The 9,351-nt window shown below is 46.9% G+C and overlaps 1 pseudogene; it reads left to right on the top strand.

Moving 5' to 3' along the window:
• Positions 1–5,895: 5,895 nt before the first annotated feature.
• LOC124029789 lies at positions 5,896–9,025 on the top strand (annotated as a pseudogene).
• The last annotated feature ends 326 nt before the right edge of the window (positions 9,026–9,351 follow it).

Genomic DNA, 9,351 nt, shown 5'->3' with positions numbered 1-9,351 from the left:
AGGGCTCTGGTCTAAAGTAGTGCACTATGAAGGGAATAGGGCTCTGGTCTAAAGTAGTGCACTATGAAGGGAATAGGGCTCTGGTCTAAAGTAGTGCACTATGAAGGGAATAGGGCTCTGGTCTAAAGTAGTGCACTATGAAGGGAATAGGGCTCTGGTCTAAAGTAGTGCACTATGAAGGGAATAGGGCTCTGGTCTAAAGTAGTGCACTATGAAGGGAATAGGGCTCTGGTCTAAAGTAGTGCACTATGTAGGGAATAGGGCTCTGGTCTAAAGTAGTGCACTATGTAGGGAATAGGGCTCTGGTCTAAAGTAGTGCACTATGAAGGGAATAGGGCTCTGGTCTAAAGTAGTGCACTATGAAGGGAATAGGGCTCTGGTCTAAAGTAGTGCACTATGAAGGGAATAGGGCTCTGGTCTAAAGTAGTGCACTATGTAGGGAATAGGGCTCTGGTCTAAAGTAGTGCACTATGTAGGGAATAGGGCTCTGGTCTAAAGTAGTGCACTATGAAGGGAATAGGGCTCTGGTCTAAAGTAGTGCACTATGAAGGGAATAGGGCTCTGGTCTAAAGTAGTGCACTATGAAGGGAATAGGGCTCTGGTCTAAAGTAGTGCACTATGAACCGAATAGGGCTCTGGTCTAAAGTAGTGCACTATGTAGGGAATAGGGCTCTGGTCTAAAGTAGTGCACTATGAAGGGAATAGGGCTCTGGTCTAAAGTAGTGCACTATGAAGGGAATAGGGCTCTGGTCTAAAGTAGTGCACTATGAAGGGAATAGGGCTCTGGTCTAAAGTAGTGCACTATGAAGGAATAGGGCTCTGGTCTAAAGTAGGGCACTATATAGGGAATAGGCTCTGGTCTAAAGTAGTGCACTATGTAGGGAATAGGGCTCTGGTCTAAAGTAGTGCACTATGTAGGGAATAGGGCTCTGGTCTAAAGTAGTGCACTATGTAGGAATAGGGCTCTGGTCTAAAGTAGTGCACTATGAAGGGAATAGGGCTCTGGTCTAAAGTAGTGCACTATGAAGGGAATAGGGCTCTGGTCTAAAGTAGTGCACTATGTAGGGAATAGGGCTCTGGTCTAAAGTAGTGCACTATATAGGGAATAGGGCTCTGGTCTAAAGTAGTGCACTATATAGGGAATAGGGCTCTGGTCTAAAGTAGTGCACTATGAAGGGAATAGGGCTCTGGTCTAAAGTAGTGCACTATATAGGGAATAGGGCTCTGGTCTAAAGTAGTGCACTATATAGGAATAGGGCTCTGGTCTAAAGTAGTGCATTATGAAGGGAATAGAGCTCTGGTCTCAAAGTAGTGCACTATGAAGGGAATAGGGCTCTGGTCTAAAGTAGTGCACTATATAGGGAATAGGGCCTGTGTGTTGGTAATGAAGGGAATAGGGCCTGTGTGTTGGTAATGAACCGAATAGGGCTCTGGTCTAAAGTAGTGCACTATGAAGGGAATAGGGCTCTGGTCTAAAGTAGTGCACTATGAAGGGAATAGGGCCTGTGTGTTGGTATTGAAGGGAATAGGGCCTGTGTGTTGGTAATGAAGGGAATAGGGCTCTGGTCTAAAGTAGTGCACTATGAAGGGAATAGGGCTCTGGTCTAAAGTAGTGCACTATGAAGGGAATAGGGCCTGTGTGTTGGTAATGAAGGGAATAGGGCCTGTGTGTTGGTAATGAAGGGAATAGGGCCTGTGTGTTGGTAATGAAGGGAATAGGGCCTGTGTGTTGGTAATGAAGGGAATAGGGCCTGTGTGTTGGTAATGAAGGGAATAGGGCCTGTGTGTTGGTATTGAAGGGAATAGGGCCTGTGTGTTGGTATTGAAGGAATAGGGCCTGTGTGTTGGTAATGAAGGGAATAGGGCCTGTGTGTTGGTATTGAAGGGAATAGGGCCTGTGTGTTGGTAATGAAGGAATAGGGCCTGTGTGTTGGTATTGAAGGGAATAGGGCCTGTGTGTTGGTAATGAAGGGAATAGGGCCTGTGTGTTGGTAATGAAGGGAATAGGGCCTGTGTGTTGGTAATGAAGGGAATAGGGCCTGTGTGTTGGTAATGAAGGGAATAGGGCCTGTGTGTTGGTAGACAGGTCTACTGAACAAGTGTAAAAAGGTCTATTCACTCTGAATGAGTTCAGTAATAGAGATGCAAAGGGCAGTGAAATCGAGTCTGTTGTTGTCCCCCATCGCAGACTGTCCACCTATCACCCTGGAGCTCTCCCACAGCCCGGGACCATCTGGCTCTGACCATGAAACCATTCCCAAAACCCTGTTCCACTATATCAGCAAAACCCTGTTCCACTATATCAGCAAAACCCTGTTCCACTATATCAGCAAAACCCTGTTCCACTATATCAGCAAAACCCTGTTCCACTATATCAGCAAAACCCTGTTCCACTATATCAGCAAAACCCTGTTCCACTATATCAGGAAAACCCTGTTCCGCTATATCAGCAAAACCCTGTTCCACTATATCAGCAAAACCCTGTTCCACTATATCAGCAAAACCCTGTTCCACTATATCAGCAAAACCCTGTTCCACTATATCAGCAAAACCCTGTTCCTGTCCGAGTTTGCCTTCAAGTTACTGTATTTATTAACCGTCCAATCTCAGCGCCTTATCTCTATGAACTCAATGACTTGCTTTCATGACGGAAGGCAGTGCGACCACTTCACAAATAATTCACTAAACTATAGAATAGAACAGAGCAGAATAGAACATGAAAACAGTATTTATATATTATGTTAATTGTCATCACTTGTGTTGTTGCCAACAACAACAACAACTGTGTTCCAGTAAACACGGCAACGGGACGGAAAATGCCTTGTCGTGCAGCAACGCAAAGCGACGCTCCTCTCGGTTCAGTCCTTCCAATGGAAACATCCTGTGCGTTACGACATCTTCATCAATCAGCTGATCAATGACGGAGAATGTGACCTACCCCGCCCCCCTTTTTTTGTAACTTCTGTTATCAATAGATGTGATAAGATACGAAAAAAATTTGGTGAAAATTAAATAGATAAGATGGATATCGAACCAAACTTGTTGTGAATAGATAAGATTAAATGAGATTTAAAAATATATATATGTGTGAAATGAGATGACTTTCTAGCAGACACAACTGATCAACAATGGCACCAAAACTCGGCTAATAACCACTATAAAACTACGTCTGTTCTACGGCGTTAGTGTGCGTCCGCGTATAACGCCTTGGACCAGAGCTAGACCCCCTGAATAGGCTACTGTACCTGTTCTGCCATCCCTGTAGCAGGTTGGTGTATTTATTGAGGACCCCTCCAGTCGCCGCTTGTGGGTTTGATGCGGAGTAGACGCGCTGTCCCCGGACACCCCACCACGGCCGCCTGCGGTGCCTGCCTCTGAGCCCAGGCTGTGCGGACACGAACCGCCAACTCCTCGGTCCGAACACCGTGCGGCCGGATTCCCATGGTAGGATGCGGGGTTGATCGTGTTGGAGCCTGGGTGCTTGTCCATAGTTGAGATTTAGGCTCAAAATAAGATTATCTTGTTTTAGAAGGTGGAAAACCGAACGAGAAGAAGATCGAATGCAGTGGAGATTCCAGAACAGGGTGATGACCACATTCTCCGTTAGTGCAGCTTCTTGGAGAATATGGACCCCTGTACTGACTTATGCTGAGAGAAGAAGAGAGAGGAGAAAGAGGGGTATTCCGTGTCTTGCTGCGGTGTTGGTGTGTGGCTCTGACGTTTCTGCGTTTTTTTCCTACTGGAAATCCCGGGTTGGTCACTCCCTTTGACTGCCAGCCAACCACGATACCGATGTACCTCTAGAATACAGGGCTGTATGCAGGGCTAGAATACAGGGCTGTATGCAGGGCTAGAATACAGGGCTAGAATACAGGGCTAGAATACAGGGCTATATGCAGGGCTATATGCAGGGCTATATGCAGGGCTAGAATACAGGGCTATATGCAGGGCTAGAATACAGGGCTGTATGCAGGGCTAGAATACAGGGCTATATGCAGGGCTATATGCAGGGCTAGAATACAGGCCTGTATGCAGGGCTAGAATACAGGGCTGTATGCAGGGCTGTATGCAGGGCTAGAATACAGGGCTGTATGCAGGGCTATATGCAGGGCTAGAATACAGGGCTGTATGCAGGGCTAGAATACAGGGCTAGAATACAGGGCTGTATGCAGGGCTAGAATACAGGGCTAGAATACAGGGCTGTATGCAGGGCTAGAATACAGGGCTAGAATACAGGGCTGTATGCAGGGCTAGAATACAGGGCTAGAATACAGGGCTAGAATACAGGGCTATATGTAGGGCTAGAATACAGGGCTAGAATACAGGGCTGTATGCAGGGCTAGAATACAGGGTTGTATGCAGGTAATAGAATACAGGGCTAGAATACAGGGCTGTATGCAATAGAATACATAATAGAACACATAATGTATGAAAATAGATCATTATAGCCAGAATACATAGGCTAGAATTACAGTGGGAGGGCCATAAGGCAGGCCAGAACACAGGGTTATGTAAAATAGAATACAGGGCCATATGCAGAGCTAGAATACAGGGGCTGTGAACACAGGGCTAGAATAATAGGCCATATGAGGCCAGAAGACAGGACCACAGAAGACAGGACTAGAATACAGGGCTAGAATACAGGGTCATATGCAGGGGGCTAGAATACAGGGCTAGAATACAGGGCTAGAATACAGGGCTATATGCAGGGCTAGAATATTAGGGCTAGAATACAGGGCTATATACAGGGCTAGAATACAGGGCTATATGCAGGGCTATAATGCAGGGCTAGAATACAGGGCTAGAATACAGGGCTATATGCAGGGCTAGAATACAGGGCTATATGCAGGGCTAGAATACAGGGCTAGAATACAGGGCTATATGCAGGGCTAGAATACAGGGCTAGAATACAGGGCTATATGCAGGGCTAGACTACAGGGCTAGAATACAGGGCTGTATGCAGGGCTAGAATACAGGGCTATATGCAGGGCTAGAATACAGGGCTAGAATACAGGGCTAGAATACAGGGCTATATGCAGGGCTATATGCAGGGCTAGAATACAGGACTAGAATACAGGGCTAGAATACAGGGCTATATGCAGGGTTATATGTAGGGCTAGAATACAGGGCTAGAATACAGTGCTATATGCAGGGCTAGAATACAGGGCTAGAATACAGGCTATATGCAGGGCTAGAATACAGGGCTATATGCAGGGCTATATGCAGGGCTAGAATACAGGGCTAGAATACAGGGCTATATGCAGGGCTAGAATACAGGGCTATATGCAGGGCTAGAATACAGGGCTATATGCAGGGCTAGATGCAGGGCTAGAATACAGGGCTATATGCAGGGCTAGAATACAGGGCTAGAATACAGGGCTATATGCAGGGCTAGAATACAGGGCTATATGCAGGGCTATATGCAGGGCTATATGCAGGGCTAGAATACAGGGCTATATGCAGGGCTATGCAGGGCTAGAATACAGGGGGGCTAGAATACAGGGCTGTATGCAGGGCTAGAATACAGGTCTATATGAATAATCGCAGAGAACACACGGATTCACCACACACAAGGATCTCAACGTACATGCATGATGAGTGTGATATTCAATATTTCATTACGAATAGGTAAAAAAATAGGACTATGTCATTTAGCCTATTTGATATGAAAATGTAAGGCTATTCAATTCATATTCTTCATGAATTTCTTCCAGAAGAGAGACATTAGTAAACATTGCAACGATTGTCTTGTAATTTATCAGGGGACAGACATCTGAAATAGGCTACTCAACTTCCATCTGCTAATTGTAACTAACATTTAAAAAAAACTCGTAATCCCAGAATCCTCCAGTTCGGCAGCTCCTTGATGATGTCATTTACAGCAGTTCAGTCTGTAGTAGCCTAGAGGCGCACTCCTGTCTCCTCTCCATAAATCCACTCCTCATATCATCTGTCATTAGTTACCTATATCTTCGGAATCAGTACATTTTTGAACAGTTTCTTCTACAGAAACTTATAGGAAACATCTCTAAATGGCGTCGCCTCTGAAAGTGTGCATTGTCGGCTCTGGAAACTGGTGAGTCCAGTCACTGTCAATGATCACTGTTGCTCCTGTCGATGACATGCAATCTATAGAGATGGCCAGATAGATGTTACTGGGCTAGCTGGCCAGATAGATGTTACAGGGTTAGATGGCCAGATAGATGTTACAGGGCTAGCTGGTCAGATAGATGTTACAGGGCTAGCTGGTCAGATAGATGTTACAGGGCTAGATGGTCAGATAGATGTTACTGGTCAGATAGATGTTACAGGGCTAGCTGGTCAGATAGATGTTACAGGGCTAGATGGTCAGATAGATGTTACAGGGCTAGATGGTCAGATAGATGTTACAGGGCTAGCTGGTCAGATAGATGTTACAGGGCTAGCTGGTCAGATAGATGTTACAGGCTAGGGTCAGATAGATGTTACAGGGCTGGGTCAGATAGATGTTACAGGGCTAGCTGGTCAGATAGATGTTACAGGGCTAGATGGTCAGATAGATGTTACAGGGCTAGCTGGTCAGATAGATGTTACAGGGCTAGCTGGTCAGATAGATGTTACAGGGCTAGCTGGTCAGATAGATGTTACAGGGCTAGCTGGTCAGATAGATGTTACAGGGCTAGCTGGTCAGATAGATGTTACAGGGCTAGATGGCCAGATAGATGTTACAGGGCTAGCTGGTCAGATAGATGTTACAGGGCTAGCTGGTCAGATAGATGTTACAGGGCTAGCTGGCCAGATAGATGTTACAGGGCTAGCTGGTCAGATAGATGTTACAGGGCTAGCTGGTCAGATAGATGTTACAGGGCTAGATGGTCAGATAGATGTTACAGGGCTAGCTGGTCAGATAGATGTTACAGGGTTAGATGGCCAGATAGATGTTACAGGGCTAGCTGGTCAGATAGAGTTACAGGGCTAGCTGGTCAGATAGATGTTACAGGCTAGCTGGTCAGATAGATGGGGCCAGCAGATAGATGTTACAGGGCTAGCTGGCCAGATAGATGGCCAGATAGATGTTACAGGGCTAGCTGGTCAGATAGATGTTACAGGGCTAGCTAGTCAGATAGATGTTACAGGGCTAGCTGGTCAGATAGATGTTACAGGGCTAGATGGCCAGATAGAGCAGCATTAGCTGCCAGTGTCTGTCTCTTACAATGTGACGTTAGGTATATCTCTCTCTGGCGCAGAGGCGAGCGCGGATCCATCGACGTTACATCGTAGCTATTGTCAAGGAGAACACGAGCAGGAGGGGGGGTTTTGAATCCACTTATGCTGAGGGGACGACAATGCATTTCTGGAGGATAATGTTTAAAGGATAATGTTTAAAGGATAATGTTTAAAGGATAATGAAAGGATAATGTTTAAAGGATAATGTTTAAAGGATAATGTTTATGACATGAGCAAATTTCTTGACAAAGGACAAGACTGAATTTGATGAGGTTATCCCCATTCTAAAAAGGGTGAACAGTTAAGATAATAATTTAGATTGTTTTTGCTATTGTCTCTTGCCACAGGAGGATGGTAAATGGTAAGTTGTAGAGCAGTGTAATGTACATCGATGATTCTTGTTTCCCTACAGGGGTTCAGCCATTGCCAGGATAATCGGCAGTAATGCTCAGGCCCTGCAGCGTTTCGCCACCACAGTCAGATGTGGGTGTTTGAGGAGAACGTGGACGGCAGGAATCTCACAGACATCATCAACACAGACCATGAGAATGTCAAGTACCTGCCTGGATACAGGCTGCCTGACAACGTGGTAAGAGGACTGTCTGAACAGAAATGAGTTTAAAGCAAAGACTGAAAGCTTGTAGTTTACACCATCACCACCCCCACCCCATCTCTCATCCACCCACCCACCTACCCACCCTCTCTCTCTCTCTCTCTCTCCACCCCCTTTCTCTTTCTCACCTCCTTCCCTCTCTCTCACCCTCCTTCCCTCTTTCTCTCTGCTCTCTCACCCTCCTTCCCTCTCTCTCACCCCCCTCTCACCCCTCCTTCCCTCTCTCTCTCTCTCTCACCCTCCTTCCCTCTCTCACCCTCCCTTCCTTCCTTCCCTCTCTCTCACCCTCCTTCCCTCTCTCTCTCACCCTACTTCCCTCTCTCTCTCTCTCTCTCTCTCTCTCTCTCTCTCTCTCTCTCTCTCTCTCTCTCTCTCTCTCTCCTTCCCTCTCTCTCACCCCCCTCTCCACCCTCCTTCCCTCTCTCTCTCTCTCTCTCACCCTCCTTCCCTCTTTCTCTCTCTCTCTCTCACCCTCCTTCCCTCTCTCTCTCTCACACCCCTCTCACCCTCCTTCCCTCTCTCTCTCTCTCTCACCCTCCTTCCTCTCTCTCTCATCCTCTCAACCTCCTTCCTTCCTTCCCTCTCTCTCTCTCTCTCTCTCTCTCTCTCTCTCTCTCTCTCTCTCTCTCTCTCTCTCTCTCTCTCTCTCTCCACCCCTCCTTCCCTCTCTCTCTCTCACCCTCCTTCCCTCTCTCTCACCCTCCTTCCCTTCCCTCTCTCTCTCTCTCTCTCTCTCTCTCTCTCTCTCTCTCTCTCTCTCTCTCTCTCTCTCTCTCTCTCTCTCTCTCTCTCTCTCTCTCTCTCTCACGCTCCTCTCTCCTCCTTCTCTCTCTCTCACCCTCCTTCCTTCCTTCTTCCCTCTCTCTCACCCTCTCTTCCTCTCCTTCTCTTCTCTCTCTCTCCTTCCCTCTCTCTCTCTCTCACCCTCCTTCTCTCTCTCTCTCTCTCTCTCTCTCTCTCTCTCTCTCTCTCTCTCTCTCTCTCTCTCTCTCTCTCTCACCCTCCTTCCCTCTCATCCTCCTTCCCTCCTTCCCTCTCACCCCCTCTCACCCTCCTTCCCTCTCAACAGGTGGCTGTACCTCAGCTCCAGGATGCTGCTGAGGGGCTGACCTCTAGTGTTCGTGGTTCCTCACAGTTCATCAGGAAGCTGTGTGATGAGATGGTGGGCTGTCTCCCTCCCAGGCCAGGGGAATCACACTCATTAAGGTAAGCGTTTCCGCCCGGCAAACGTCCTACTCTTGTGTTTACTCTCAACCTAAAACACACACAAGGCTATATGGAGACCCTGTCATTTCTCAGTGTTCTCCTCCTCCTTATAAGGCTATATGGAGCCCTGTCATTTCTCAGTGTTCTCCCTCCTCCTTATAAGGCTATATGAAACCCTGTCATTTTCTCAGTGTTCTTCTCCTTATAAGGCTATATGGAACCCTGTCATTTCTCAGTGTTCTCCTCCTTATAAGGCTATATGGAATCCTGTCATTTTCTCAGTGTTCTCCTCCTTATAAGGCTATATGGAGCCCTGTCATTTTCTC

This window comes from Oncorhynchus gorbuscha, unplaced genomic scaffold (genome assembly GCF_021184085.1).
Source record: "Oncorhynchus gorbuscha isolate QuinsamMale2020 ecotype Even-year unplaced genomic scaffold, OgorEven_v1.0 Un_scaffold_7710, whole genome shotgun sequence".
Lineage (NCBI taxonomy): Eukaryota > Metazoa > Chordata > Actinopteri > Salmoniformes > Salmonidae > Oncorhynchus > Oncorhynchus gorbuscha.
This window is presented reverse-complemented; position numbering and strand designations above follow the sequence as displayed.